The following is a 13,925-nucleotide window of genomic DNA, read 5'->3' on the forward strand; positions in this document are numbered from 1 at the left end:
TGTTTTGTTTTGTTTTTCGAGACAGGTTTCTCTGTGTAGCCCTGGCTGTCCTGGAACTCACTCCGTAGACCAGGCTGGCTTGAACTCAGAAATCTGCCTGCCTCTGCCTCCCAAGTGCTGGGGTTAAAGGCGTGTGCCACCACTGCTCAGCAAGAATATGTTTTGATAATAGTAATTCACTTTTGATCTGACTTGAATGGTATTTGATAAATAATTAGGCTATGGCATAAATGATGTTTAAAATACCTTGTCATTCTCTGCAAACAAAATGTCTCAAGATTTTATAAACAGCTTAAGTTCCTTCACCTTTGCACTAGGCAGAAAGCAGTTAGTAGCAATGATGCCCAGAGGAGAATGGGCTAAGAAAATATCCTTTCACCACAGCGGTACAGCAAGATGACTGAGCTAACATGAATCGGAAACCATTCACCACTTCAGAGCCAGTGTTGAAGTAGCCCTGCCTGGCTCAGGGAGGACATTGGCTGGAATACAAAGTAACAACATGACACAGAAGAATAGACTTGAGATCCATCACACCAGAATGGATGGATGCTTGTTTTTCTTTGCCTCCCCCACCCCCAACCATCTTAAAGCAACTGAAAACTAGATGTTAAATAAGCATATTAAAAACTCAAATCACAAGCTGGAGAGATGGCTCAGTGGTTAAGAGCACTGACTCCTCTTCCAGAGGTCCTGAGGTCAGTTCCCAGCAACCACATGGGATCTGATGCCCTCTTCTGGTGTGTCTGAAGACAGTTACAGTGTACTCTATTCATAAGACAAAAAAAATTAATTCTTTAAAAAAAAAAAACCCTCAAACACAACCACTTTTGTCCAATACCAGAGGAATAAATAATAAATATGTCAAATCTATTTTAAAATCGTCTCTGACACACACTTACATACCATTTAATCATTTAATTTTAAAATCTTTGTGTGTGTGTGTGTGTGTGTGTGTTTTAAGATAGTATCTCACTATGTAGCCCAGACTTCTTGCTCAGAACTCACTAGATAAGCCATACTGGCCTTGAACCTGTGGTGATCTCCTCCCCCTGAGTGCTAGGATTACAAGTGTGTGCCCTAAATCTAGGATTTAAGATGTTACAGCTAGGCTAAACGCTGACAAGTATTTACATTAACTCTCAAAAAAGCAGGGCCTGTGAGGCTGTTCAGTAGGTGAAGGCACTTTCAAAGCCTGACTACCAAAGTTCAATCCCCAGAACCCACATGGTCAGAAAGAACAAACTCCCATAAGCTGTCCTCAGATCTACACACACACACACACACACACACACACACACACACAAATAAACAAATGAAAGACATAAATTTAAAAAGTACAGCTTAGGCTGGGCAGTAGTACACTCCTTTAGTCTCAGCACTTGGGAGACAGGCAGGCATATCTGACTTCAAGGCCAGCCTGGTCTACAGGATACCAACAGGACAGCCAGGGCTACTCAGAGAAACCATTTTTGAAAAACCGAAGGGAGTTGGGGGGACGGGGAGGACTTACCTACCAAATACTAGCCATTAATAAAACAACTGAAATCCTATATCTCAATTAAGTATTACTATATTTCTAAAATTTCAAAATTAGAAAACATATGCATACAAGGGCTGAGCAGCTCCCTTGGTAGATGCTTGCTACTTAGCAAGCACTAAACCTTGATACAAAGCATCACATAAACTAAGCAGGGTGGGACAAACCCGTAATCCCAGCTCTTAAGAGGTACAACTGGAGGATCAAAAGTTCAAGGTCACTATATAACCACCTCATAGGCAGCCTAGCAAACTCAGTATTTTACCTTAAATGAAAAAAAGGATAAGAGAGGGGAACAAGAAAGGAGAGGGAAAATATATACATGTGATATGGTTTGTTTAGTTATTTGGTTGGGCTTTTTCAAGACAGGGTTTCTCTGTATAACCATGCTGGCTGTCCCGGAACTCATTCTGTAGACCAGGCTGGCCTTGAATATATAGAGATCCACCTGCCTCTGCCTCCCGAGTGCTGGGAATAGAGCCATGTACCATCACCACCTGGCTATTGTTTGCTTTCTTAATAGTAGATGCCCTAAAGCTTTGGTGACAACCTCCCCCCACTCACGCTATACAGTAGATTTAACCCTAAGTCCTAACGTGTAAGGTGAGTACCCAACCACTAAGCTACATGCCCTAGTCCTTGAAATTTTTTGATTAACCATCTTCCTGCCTCAAACTCCTGAGAAATGGTTTACAGAGGTGTGCCATCTGCATGGTTGGCACCGCCCTCTTAGGGAGAAGCAGGGTTTCCTTCAAAAGCTAAAGCTTTCTCTTTTAACTTGCTCCCTGTGGTCAGAAAACCCACACAGAGCTGTACCGATTCTCTAGTTGGCTTTCAGTACTACATGACACACTTTTTCTAACAAATTTTAAACGTCTGCATATTCCTAAATAATACTGTTAAAGTTGAATGTAAATGTCCTTCCTAAGGGCGACACTGAATTTAACATTTGTATAGCACTGCTACTCAGTCTATACACTAATGTTCTATAGTCCTATATTGAACACCTATGTTTCCTATATTGAACACCAAATCCAAATATCTACCTTTTTAACAAATTGAGTTTTTAAAAGTATCAGACTTTTAGAAAATACAATTAAGGGGTAACATGCTCACTTTCCCTAATTCTGCTCCAAATGTATCAGCACCAACCCTGCCTTAAATAATATCTTCCTTTACTGTCAAAGAACCTGATGCAAGACAGAGTAAGATATCATTATAAATGAGACCTAAAACTCATAACTGAAAATAAAAAAGCAAACTATGCTTTGTGGAGCAAGTTCCAAATTCTGACTAAAGAGTTCTCCCCAAAACTGCTACAGCTGCATGGATCAACAGTCCATAGTAGGAGTTTTCCCTCACCCTGCTCCCTTTTTGAGGCCAGCAGACTTGGGGCTGAAGTGGCTAAAACCAGAGGGTCCAAGTTCCGTTCTCAGTACCCAAGTCCGGTGGCTCAAACCACCTGTAACTCTAGCTCCAAGGGATCTGACTCTCTCTTTCTGGGCTCTGAGAGCACACCCTACCCCAACCTCCATCCCCACCACACCTTCCCAAATAGGGTTTTTTTCTTAATATGTGCACTTTCCTCCTTAGGAATGTATCTCGGTGACCTATAGAGGTTACTCAAAAATGTAATGTGGTTTAGAATAAAGTGCTTTAAATCAGCAATGGCAAAACATAAACTAATGAACCCCTCCTTTTAATTTAGTCCCCATGATTGAGTCATGTAACTTGCAGTAAGATCAGAAATCCCTGCTCTACTACTATATTCCCATCAGCCAGCAAAAGTATTATTTTTGTGGTTTTGTTTTCTTTACCCGGAAAAAAAAATGAAATCTATCTCTAAGGAGTACTGGGAGTATTATTAAAATAACTACTACAGAACTATGGAATGGCTAACAAGGAGCGAAAATTAAGATTTTAGGGTAACAACTGCTTCACCTGAAGGTCCCTCCCTAGTTAAGTATCGCTCACTAAATACTCATATTATTAACTTGACACTAATCACAAGTACGGCAAAAAAAAAAAAAAAAAAAAAAATCTAATTTTTAAAAAACCCGCTATCTTAAACTTTTTTTCTCCCTAGTTCTGGAGAATGAATCCAGATCTTTACGCAGGCTAGAGTTCTACTACTGGACTGCTCAAGCAACCAACGCTCTCTCTTAATGCCCATGCACAGTAGCAGTGAAGGCAGCAAGTGAGAAAAAAAAAAAAAAAAATTCCAGAAACCTGACCTTGCTCACAAGTCACTACTTCTGCACTCCTCCTCCCCCTAGTGTCCCCGCCAGCCGGTTCCCGCAGTCCTAAGTGCTCAGTCTGCCTGTTCCAACATCTGCCTGACAATGAGTGACTGACAGGCAACCAGAGGGTCCGACAGGAGGTGGCCCGAGAAACGCTGAGGCCCAAGAGGAAAGGACTCGAGGAGGCGAAGGCGACAGCGACAGCTTTGGCAGCGAGAGAATCGGGCGTTAGGGACTGAAGGGGACAAGGCCTACGAGGAGCAGAGAGACAGGGCAGGGAAAAGCGGAGGGGCTGGCAGGCTTGGAGGGGGCACCGGGGCTGCGAGGCCAGGCAGGGCGCGGACTCACGTTCTCCCACCAGCAGGATCCGCACGTCTTTCTTCATGTCGGAGGCTCGCAGGGGCCGCACTCGGCCCGCACGCATGGAGCGCACGCCTCACGCCGGGAGCGCCCAGCCTGTGGCGCCGCTCTCCCCGTGCTACCGCCGCTCCCTGCCAGCCTCTCAGGCCTCTGCGCCCAAATCTCGGCCGCCAGGACCTGCCGCACCGACTCCTCCGCTACCGCTCCGCTTCGGAGCCGGGGCAAGCCAGCTCCGCCTCCTCCGGCTCCGCGGACGCGGGCGGTGGCGGCGAGGACGACGGCGTGCGGCGAGGGACACGCGCTTTCGGAACGTCAACGCTCTCGTGTGAGGAACAGCGCCCTTGCAGGCTGGCTGACGGTAGTGCAAAACCCGGGAGATTCGCCTGTGGCCCTCTGGACACTGGCGGAGGATGTAAAGTGGCAGATCCCAAGTCAGATCCCACTTGTTTTACAGAACAAGAACAGAAGAGTTGCTTGTCCGGGGTCACGCAGAAGGAGCTTGGTCGTGAATTAGAGGAGATATTTTGTCACTGAAACGATAAGATCCAGGAGGGCAAGTGACCTGACTACCTGGTTTTCAGCTGTGTTCACAGTGTTGCACTTACCTCTCAAAAATGCTTTATTGAACAAGGTGACTAACTCCCAGGGTGTGAACACTCCCCAGAGACCAACACCTGTTTGTTTGTTTGTTTGTTTGTTTGTCTGTTTTCAAAATGTATTATTCTGTATATTTGTGAATGTCCCGTGTGTTTGAGTATCTTCCATGGTATGTGGAGGTCAGAGGACAGTCCTCAAGAGTTGGTACTTGGCTGGGCATTATAGCACCAGCCTTTAGTTCAGCACTCAGAGGCACTTTGGACCCAGGGGTCAAACTCAGGTCATCATGCTTGAACAGAAAGCACAGCACAATAAATTGCTTAAAAAAAAAAAAAAAAAAAAGTAGGGCATGATAGCTCTTGTCTGTTGTCCCAGCATCTGGGAGGCTGAAGTAGGACTGCCAAGGATTTGAGACCATCCTGGGCTACAGAGGGAGACCTAAGTAGGCACAGTGTTTGAAACCTGAAACTGGTGGAAGCAGGAAGAATAAGCCATCAAAGCTATCCTCATCCACACAGATACTTCATGCCAGTGGGGCTATAATTGTCTTAAAACAGCACACACACCAAAAATTATATGTGTGTGTGTATGATGCTTGTATGAAAATGATTTAAAGGGATTCAAATGTTTATATAATCTCTGTTTCTTCTAGAAGCCATGTGGCCTGCAGCAGTTCAGAGATGCTGAGCAATTTCCTGGGTTTCCATCCAGATTCTATCACCCAATAGCAATGTGATCCTGAATAAGGTCTTTTACTTCCCCACTTCCCCGAGTGTATTCCTTCTTCTGTGGCATGGCAGTGACTGGGATTCCTTCTTTCCAGGTTTGCAAAGAAAACGTACAATTTTGCCATGTTCAGCAATTGTGATAAGACCAGGATGTACTCTATTGATCTCAAACAACATTATGATCAGAAAAGTTCATGAAAAGTTCTTCACAGGCTTGAAGGCAAATGCCCTACGTTCACAACTGTAGTCCTGATCTTAGTTGTCAGACAGACAGATATGCATGCCATGCTTCCTGCTATGATAATGGACTGAACCTTTGAAACTGTAAGCCAGCCCCGATTATATGTTGTCCCTTAAAAGAGTTGCCATGATCACAGTGTCTCTTCACAGTACTAAAACCGTAAGACAGACAGACAGAGAGATAGAAGAAAACCCTTTCTAGAAAGTGTCTGGGAAGGCGGGGTTGGCGTTATAAACCATTTCAGTATTCAAGAGGCTGAAAGCAGGACCATGAGTTGGAAGCCAACCTGAGTTATTCAGTGAGACTCTATCTCAAACAAACAACAAAACCCAACTCTGTGATACAAGGGGATGAGATGGGAAGGCACACCTCTTGTTCACAGGGAGATGTCCCTAGGAGGGTAGCTGCAAAGAAGATCACAGGACTCTAGAGGTCCCATGGCCCCTCTGTCTGCTTGCTTCCCCTCTACCAAATGAAGGTGTCAGACCCTTCCTTGTAGAATTGTTTGGATCGATCTCATGAAATAGTAACCAAATGCTCCACTATTTTCTGATGGAACCACCTCCAGATGAACCCACTGGAAACAGAAATCAAATACAGCTAACCTTCCAAGCTCCACATTTAAGCAACACTGTGGTTTATCTTCCTGATCATGAAGCTGAGAGAGACTTGCTGCTGCAGTCCTGCTCTGTATTAGCCCAGAAAGGCATCAAAAATGCAAAATTCTGAAATACAGTTCTATTAGCTATGTTATCACTTTGGCACTATGATACACTTCATTTTAGCCAAAAGATAGAAAAACAACTGACACTACTGTAGATATTTTTTAATGTAGCTGGAAGGGGTGACACATGCCTTTAATCACAGTATTCAGGAGGCAGAGATAGGCAGATCTCTTAAGAGTTCCATGCCAGCCAAAGCTACATAAAGAAACTTTGACTCAAACAGGTCAGCAATAATAAGTAAAGTAAGTAAATAAATAAAATTAAGTCAAATCACAATAAGTCAGGGACTGTGCTTTGTATCTGAATAATACATATTATAAAGAATTTTAGCTATGCATGTATCCCATGCCATTATCCCCAGCACTCAACAGGCAGGGGCTGGCAGATATCTGTGAGGTCAAGGCCAGCATGGTCTACAGAGCAAGTTCCAGGACAGCCAGGGCTACACAGAGAATTCTTCTCTTGAAAAACAAAAACCAAAACCAAAAAAAAAAAAAAAAAAAAAAAAAAAAAGTGTTTATTTAGTGTGCAGTGCATGTGTTTAATACAAATACACATGCCCCTTCTCATGCTATTGGAAGTCAGAATTCTTCCTTTGTCACTGTCCACGTTTGTTTTTGTTTGAGAGAGGGTGTCTCACTAAAGCTAAAACTTACTGATATGACTAGACCACCTGGCCAGCAAGCTACTCTGGAGTTGCCTGTCTCCACACCCTTTCAGCCTCCAGGTCCCCCACCCACACACCCTGTGCTGAGTGACCAGGAATCTGAAATTAGGTCTTTATTCCTATAGAGCAAGCCCTTTACTCACTAAGCCATTTTCTAAGCCTCAAAACTTTTCTTTAAAAAAAAAAAAAAAGTTACGCAAATACCAGATCATTAATCACAAAGGACTTTTGAAGAAGAGCATAAGCCTTTAGGCAACTGCCACCTCAAACAACACTCTGTAGAGGGTCATGAACTGAGGGCTCTCTGCACCACTTTATGTAGCAGCATTCATTCTAATTCTAATTCTGCAGGGCTCCCACAGGAGAGGAAGTGTGTGTGTGCTGGCTAAAAGCTTTGACATTTTTATCAAGGGAAAAAAAGTCTGCTAGGCAGGGATCTAGGGAGAAAAAGATTTGGGAAGACATCAGAGATGTTACTATGAAGAAGCACTTTGTAAATAACACCTACTTTAAAATCCAAGCAGACAGGCCAGAGAATGGATCAGCAGTTAAAAGCACTGGCTGTTCTTTCAGAGACCCCATTTTGATTCCCAGCATCCACATGGTTGCTCACTGTCCCGGCCCGAGCTGCTGCTCCAGTCCTCCGGTCAGGGTATAGCAAGAGAGAGAGTAGGGATGGAGGGGCAAGAGACTCGAAGAATGAAGACAAGACAGGGTGTGTGATCAAGTCCCGTTTACTGAAAGGAAATCCTGGGTATATATAAGCACAAGCAGGGGAACACAGCTGAAGACACTTTACCACATGTGCCTTGCAGCTGGGGCACTAAACAACAAAACAAGATATGTGGGGAAAACAAGACATTTATCAGAGTGTGCTCAGCTGTTGTGGGCTGCTTGTAAAACAAGACTCATATCAGGCAGGGTATATGGCTGGAGATGGCTGCAAAGATGATAGCCGCTTTTTGCTAAGAGTCGGCTCCCAACAGCTCACAGTGGTCTGTATCTCCAGTTTCAGGTGATGTAGTGCCTTCTTCTGGCCTCTGAAGGCACTGAACATGCACAGAGTACACAGACATACATGCAGGCAAAACACCCACACCCACACATAAAATAAAATAGCAATATTTATGGATGAATATAAATCAAGGCCAGCACTTTGTTAAAGGGGGGAGAAGGGAGTCTGACCTGCTGGAGTTTCCCTCCCCCGCCCAACCCCTGCTTCCTGAACTGATGTGGCCCCAAGGCTAGCCTTGAGCCCTGGTGTCCTTCTCATGTTAACAAACGTCCACCAGAGGTCACCCAGAACTTCCCCTAAAGATGGCAGGGAAGGTTAAGAGCAGGGATTCCAGAGTTCCCCTGCTGCTTGGTTTCCCTTGGTTCATCAACTCTGCCAATTACTTGTTGAGTGTTATCAGTCAAATTATTTAACCTCTCCATTGCCTCAGAGGCCAAATAGAAGTAACAATGGGGCACATTATGTGAGACAGTTAAGAAAATTCAGTCATCCTAGATAATGAAAAATCCCTAAAAATACTGCCTGACGGATGAGAAAAAATATGTAAATACTGAGTATAAAATAAATCCTGAGGGAAGTAGGTAACTTCTTTTTGTTGTTGTTCTGTTTTTGAGACAGGGTCTCTCTATGTAGCCCTGGTAGTCTTAGATCTCAGTTTTTAGACCTAGCTGGCCTTGAACTGAAGAGTTCTGCCTGCCTCTCACCTCACCTCACACCTCCCAGGGCCATTGCCACCCAGTTAGAGGAAGTTACTTCAACCTCTCCAAGTCTGAGGATCAAGCCCCACCATAAAGTACACACAAAACACGAGGCAGAAGCCATTGTTGCCAGTGAAACTGTAAGACCCCAAAAGGGGACTCTCACCCAAGTCCGGACCTGCACGAACCCAAGGACACACGAGAAACCTTCTTGATGCAATTGCAGAGGAGGTTTAATGACGAGGGCCCTCGGGCCGGAATATATCTCATGCAAGAGATAGAGATTCCGACCCCAAGCCCAGGAAACTTGGGATATTTATGGGTAGGGGTTGGGGAGAGCGGGAAAGTTTGGCGCGGTTACATATGATTGGATATATCAAACATCCGTTCCCAAGCCTGGTTTCCATCTAGCCCCCATCCCAATTATCCTAATTTACATCTGTATCTTGCTCCTGGGAGAATTCCTTTCAAGTGACTTCCGTTTACCCAGGTGTTTTATTGCCTCTATCTTGGGTCTTTTGTGCCTTTGAAATGTTTATTTAAGCCCTTGGAATGCACCCCAGGGGCAGCTAACACTTGAGTGTAAATTGAAACTCTGAACCTAAGAAACCTAAGAAATTTTGAGACCTAAAATTTCATTTTTACAATTTATTCTTACATTTCCTCCTTTTCTCTCATGGTCAAATTCCAATCTTGGAATTATGAATCATCATCTGGGTGTAAAGAGTGATATTGTTGTCTAAGCATCTAATTATATTTTTGTCATTGAATCTTTAACTATCTTTTTCTCACCCCCTGGATGGTCTCTAGTATGTACTTAGGTAAAGTAGCTGTCTCTCTATATATATACATATACATATACATATACATATACATATACATATACATATACATATACATATACATATACATATACACACACTAATGGGCCTGTTGGCTTTTTTTCATCTCGAGGATGTACATATGTAGCTTAAGTCCCACTCTTTAAGGCTGTGTCTGGGACACAGTTTAGATTCAAATGTCTCTTATCTCTGACAATTGGGCAATCTCTATCCCTGTGTCTCCAGGATGGGCATATCTCAGGAGTCAAGGCCTGCTGGTCCTTGGCCTTGTAGAACGGCAGGTGATCTTGAGCCTGAGGAGGTTGTTCAGGTGTCCAGCTGTTCTCTCCAGTTGGCATCAAACGCAGGTGTCGGCCCGAGTTATGTTCAACAGCATCAGGAATAGTTTCTTAGTGGCCTGAAAAATCATCTCTCACACAAGAGGGACATTCTGGGTTTGGAATAGGGACAAGGAAAGGGACACTCTAGCCAGCGCCAGTTCTCAGGGGTAATTTAGTTTTTTAGGGTTCTGTTTATTCTCTCTACCTGTCCTAAGCTCTGGAGACAGTATAAACAGTGGAGCTTCTAATTAGTCTCTAATATTTCTGACAATTTCTGACTTATCTTACAAACAAAGGCAAGGCTATTATCTGATCTAATTATCTCAGATGTTTGAAAACCTCGGGACAACTTCTATTCTAGGCTGTTCCCTTCTAACTTTTTTTTTTTTTTTTTATTTACTCTAAGTCTCATAAGCCTTTACTTGTTGGCATATCTTACACTGTCTTATCATTTCTCTGGCCCAAAACCTGAGGTCTATTATATGTTTTTAAATCTCTTGGCTGCTTGGTTGCACTCATATCTTAAGAGTCCATCTGTGTATTTAGCCTGGTAAATCCTTTGCTTTCTGGGGAGTATAGTTCTCCCTTCTTGTGTGCACCATTTTCTCTTTTTCTCTAGATAGTATCTGGCAGGATGGCTAGCAATCTGAGTTCTTTCTCTTATTCTGTGCTTTAAGTGAGGCCATCTCTTAGGCCCACAACTGGAACAGGCTCTCATATCAAGACAACTGATTTGTCCAGTTATTGCCTCAGGCCACTGAGTCTCCTCCCTTTTTGGTGTCCTGGGCAACGGATATTCACAGTTCCTGGCTTCATCAGGGTTTCCTTTCTTGGTATATAGTCCTGCAGACATGGGCTGTGGCAAAAGCATACCTGTTGTCCATGCAGATGTTGGCTTTCTTGTCAGCCCCAAGTTCCAAGGTTGTTCTCTGCACCGATGATCTCAGGGGTGGGGAGTCAGTCCAGATGGCATGTGTCCACCACAGTAGCGCTGGCTTGTCTCTGACCAGCATGGAGAAAACTGCTCCCGTCTGTAAAACAGGTTACCTTGGCTCCTGGCTGAAGTCAGTCTTCTATCCGTTGAATTCTTGTCAGCTAGTTGCAGCCCAGGTAGTGTTGTATCTGGATGTCCATCCTAGGGAGTATTCCCTCAACCAGACAGGGGATAGGAGCAGGCTAGGATGACCATAAATGAATGGGATACCCAGCCCATCTCTTAGTCCACCATTTTCAGGTAGTCCATGAATACGTTTTGACCCATTGGCCTGGAGGAAGCCCCTGTGTCTATCAAAAGTTGTGTGGCTCCAAGCTGCCCGTCTATCTCAATAGCCGTCTTCACACAGAGCTGTTATCTTCGCCACTTGGGGTGTTTTTCGAGGCCTGGGATTTTCTGGCCCTGGCTTCTATTTGTTAGGGCCCTCTTGGACCCTGAAGCTGGCTCCTTTACTTGCAATGCGCACACTGGTCTTTTTTTCAAAGAGTTTTATCTCTCTTTGATTGAAGTCCCTCTTTTCTGCTTTCTGTAAATTCTTTCTCTGTCACCTTTGTTTTTCTTCACCTCTCTCTAGACTTTCTATCTTCTCCATTCTTTTTCTCTAGACTTTCACAGCAACTTATCTCTATTCTTTTTCTCTACTCTTTTCTTCTAGACTTACACTAAACCTTCTCTACTCCTTTCTTTTAGACTAAATCTTCTCACACTTGCTATTATCATCAATAATTTTAATCCTGTCTATGATTTCATCTATCTTATCTTTCTTTTCCTTTCTCCCTGATACTTCTTAAATCTTTCAATGACTTATCTTGTAGTCTCTCTAGCCTCTGAAGCCTTGTCTACACTGACAGAATGTCTCTAAGAGCTAGTCTAGAAAGGCTGTGGGTAACTTATCTGACCCTTGCTTAACCTCATGTGTCTTGATTAAAATTAGTGGGATCTCATGTAGCTCTCTTAAGATCTGTCAATGGAATCTGGCGTGGGCCTTTGGGTGTCCCTTACCTTCTATAACCCGCTGTTGACCACAGCCTGATCAATTGATGGGGTCCCCATCCTGAAGGAGCATTCTTTTTCCAGTGTCTTCTTTTGTTCTTCACTCCTGAAGACCAGAACCTACAAGGGTCTTGTGGAAGAAAGGCTCTTATCTTATTCATTGCTTTGATCACCTGTAATCTTTTAGAACTCTGTGTAGACTGATGTATTTGTGAGGCTGCATGACTGTTGTTCCCCTCACACTAGAGACCACAACCTAGTTCAGTCTGTAAACAGTACCTTGTCTACAGGTGTAATGTGAGCTGACCTCTGAAGCTCTAAGAAAGAAATCAAATCAGAATGAATAACTTTATCTACAGCATTTCACAGTAAAGACTATTAAGATGTTGAAGGCTCACATAGTATTAATGATTTGATACTTATTTAAATTTAACTTTTGACAAAATAGAAACTTTAGTCATAGTTCTATAAAAATCTTTTAAAGAGTTATTTCTAATTAGAATATTGTTTTAGAAGTGATACACAACAAGAACAGGAAAGTAAACATTTTATATCTAATATAAGAGCACAAGTCCTCACCACTTCTTCTTGTCTAAACTCTCACCTTTGAACCAAATCTTGATGAAAGTCTCATATACATAATGAAATTATCTCAGACAGCAATGGCTAGAAAGTCTATCAAAATAGAAGCTTATATATATATATATTCTGACTCAGGACAGCCTGTAACTTTTTAGCTGTAACTAAAGGAAAAAAGTGCTCTTTTATTTATTAAACTAGGAAAACCCACTATCAACTCTCTTATCATAGAAGCAAAAAAACTGCTGGCCCCCTTCTAAGAGCCGCTTTTGAAAACAGTCTGTTCTCTTCAAGGTTCTTTCTGTTGGTGTCCTTCTCCTGGCCACAGAGCAGGGCGAATTATGTTTTTCTTGTGTAAATTGAGACTGTCTCACAAGTAAGTTTTAAACTAAATTAAGTAAGCAGTTTTAGTAGTTCATCACACCAAATCAGGCACCTGACACACTCTGTCTCTTCCTCCAGAGGAACAGAGCTTTCTCTTGGCCACAAGCTGTGGAACAGGACCAGCCTGTCTCATTGCTTCTGCTTTTAAAACTCAGGATGTTAACACAGTATCAGTCCAGAAAAAAGAAAAGGAACGTCAATTGTCAGTCAGAGTCCAAGAACATGTGAAACAAATAACACAGAACGAAGTTTATCAAGAAAAGACAAGGAAAGATAACACGATAGACTGCCCCTATCACTATATCAGTGGCACAGAATTGTCAACAATCGCAGCAGTGTCTGGAAACCGCATGGCCTGTTGGGAAACGTAGTTCTCAGGCCGGCTGCCATCTTGGATATAATTGTCAAAGCTGCAAAGCCTGTTGGGAAACGTAGTTCTCAGGATGTCGAGCACACTCACTAAAGCCCTTATCTCTCGCTAGGCGCCCGCCTGCATGTGTTCGCCACCCGCCTCTCGCCTCCCGCTCGTACTTAATTCATCACGGGCGGGAGGCTGGGAACTCATCTCCCGCCTTTTAAACTGCGGTGGGCGGGAGACCTGCATGTACTCTGGCTTCCAGTACCAGGGCGGCTAGAGCGCTGGCGAAGAGGGGACCACCGAGGGGGCCAGGGCAGCCAGTGGTTGTGGAGCCTGGCTCAGGTACTCTGCCACACAGTAGCAGCAGGGAGGGGTTCCAGAAAGACTGTACACAAAATATAAACACACAGAACTAACACAGACACACTTGCCCGAGTTTGGTCTCATAGAACCAGCCAAACGCGACCTCTGACGGGAAGGATTCCACATCTTCCCCCTAGCAGGAGCACTCATCTCCTGTTCCAAAACAGGGCAGTCAGACCTCCCTGACTCCCTAACCCAGATGGGAAAGGATACCGCCTTTCCCCAAGGGCAGCCAGACCACTCTGACTCCCTAACCACCCGTGAAGCGTCCTTCCCGGGCT

The 13,925-nt window shown here is 43.8% G+C and overlaps 1 pseudogene across 1 annotated transcript in view; it reads right to left on the reverse strand.

The window, feature by feature from the left end:
• Window positions 1-4,438, reverse strand: part of LOC117702186 (mitochondrial Rho GTPase 1-like) — a 47,220-nt pseudogene extending 42,782 nt beyond the window's left edge. The window contains exon 1 of the transcript XR_013108329.1: window positions 4,129-4,438. The product of XR_013108329.1 is annotated as a mitochondrial Rho GTPase 1-like (transcript). The remainder of the gene's footprint in view (window positions 1-4,128) is intronic.
• Window positions 4,439-13,925: the final 9,487 nt, after the last annotated feature.

This window comes from Arvicanthis niloticus, unplaced genomic scaffold, assembly GCF_011762505.2.
Source record: "Arvicanthis niloticus isolate mArvNil1 unplaced genomic scaffold, mArvNil1.pat.X pat_scaffold_550_arrow_ctg1, whole genome shotgun sequence".
Taxonomy (NCBI): domain Eukaryota; kingdom Metazoa; phylum Chordata; class Mammalia; order Rodentia; family Muridae; genus Arvicanthis; species Arvicanthis niloticus.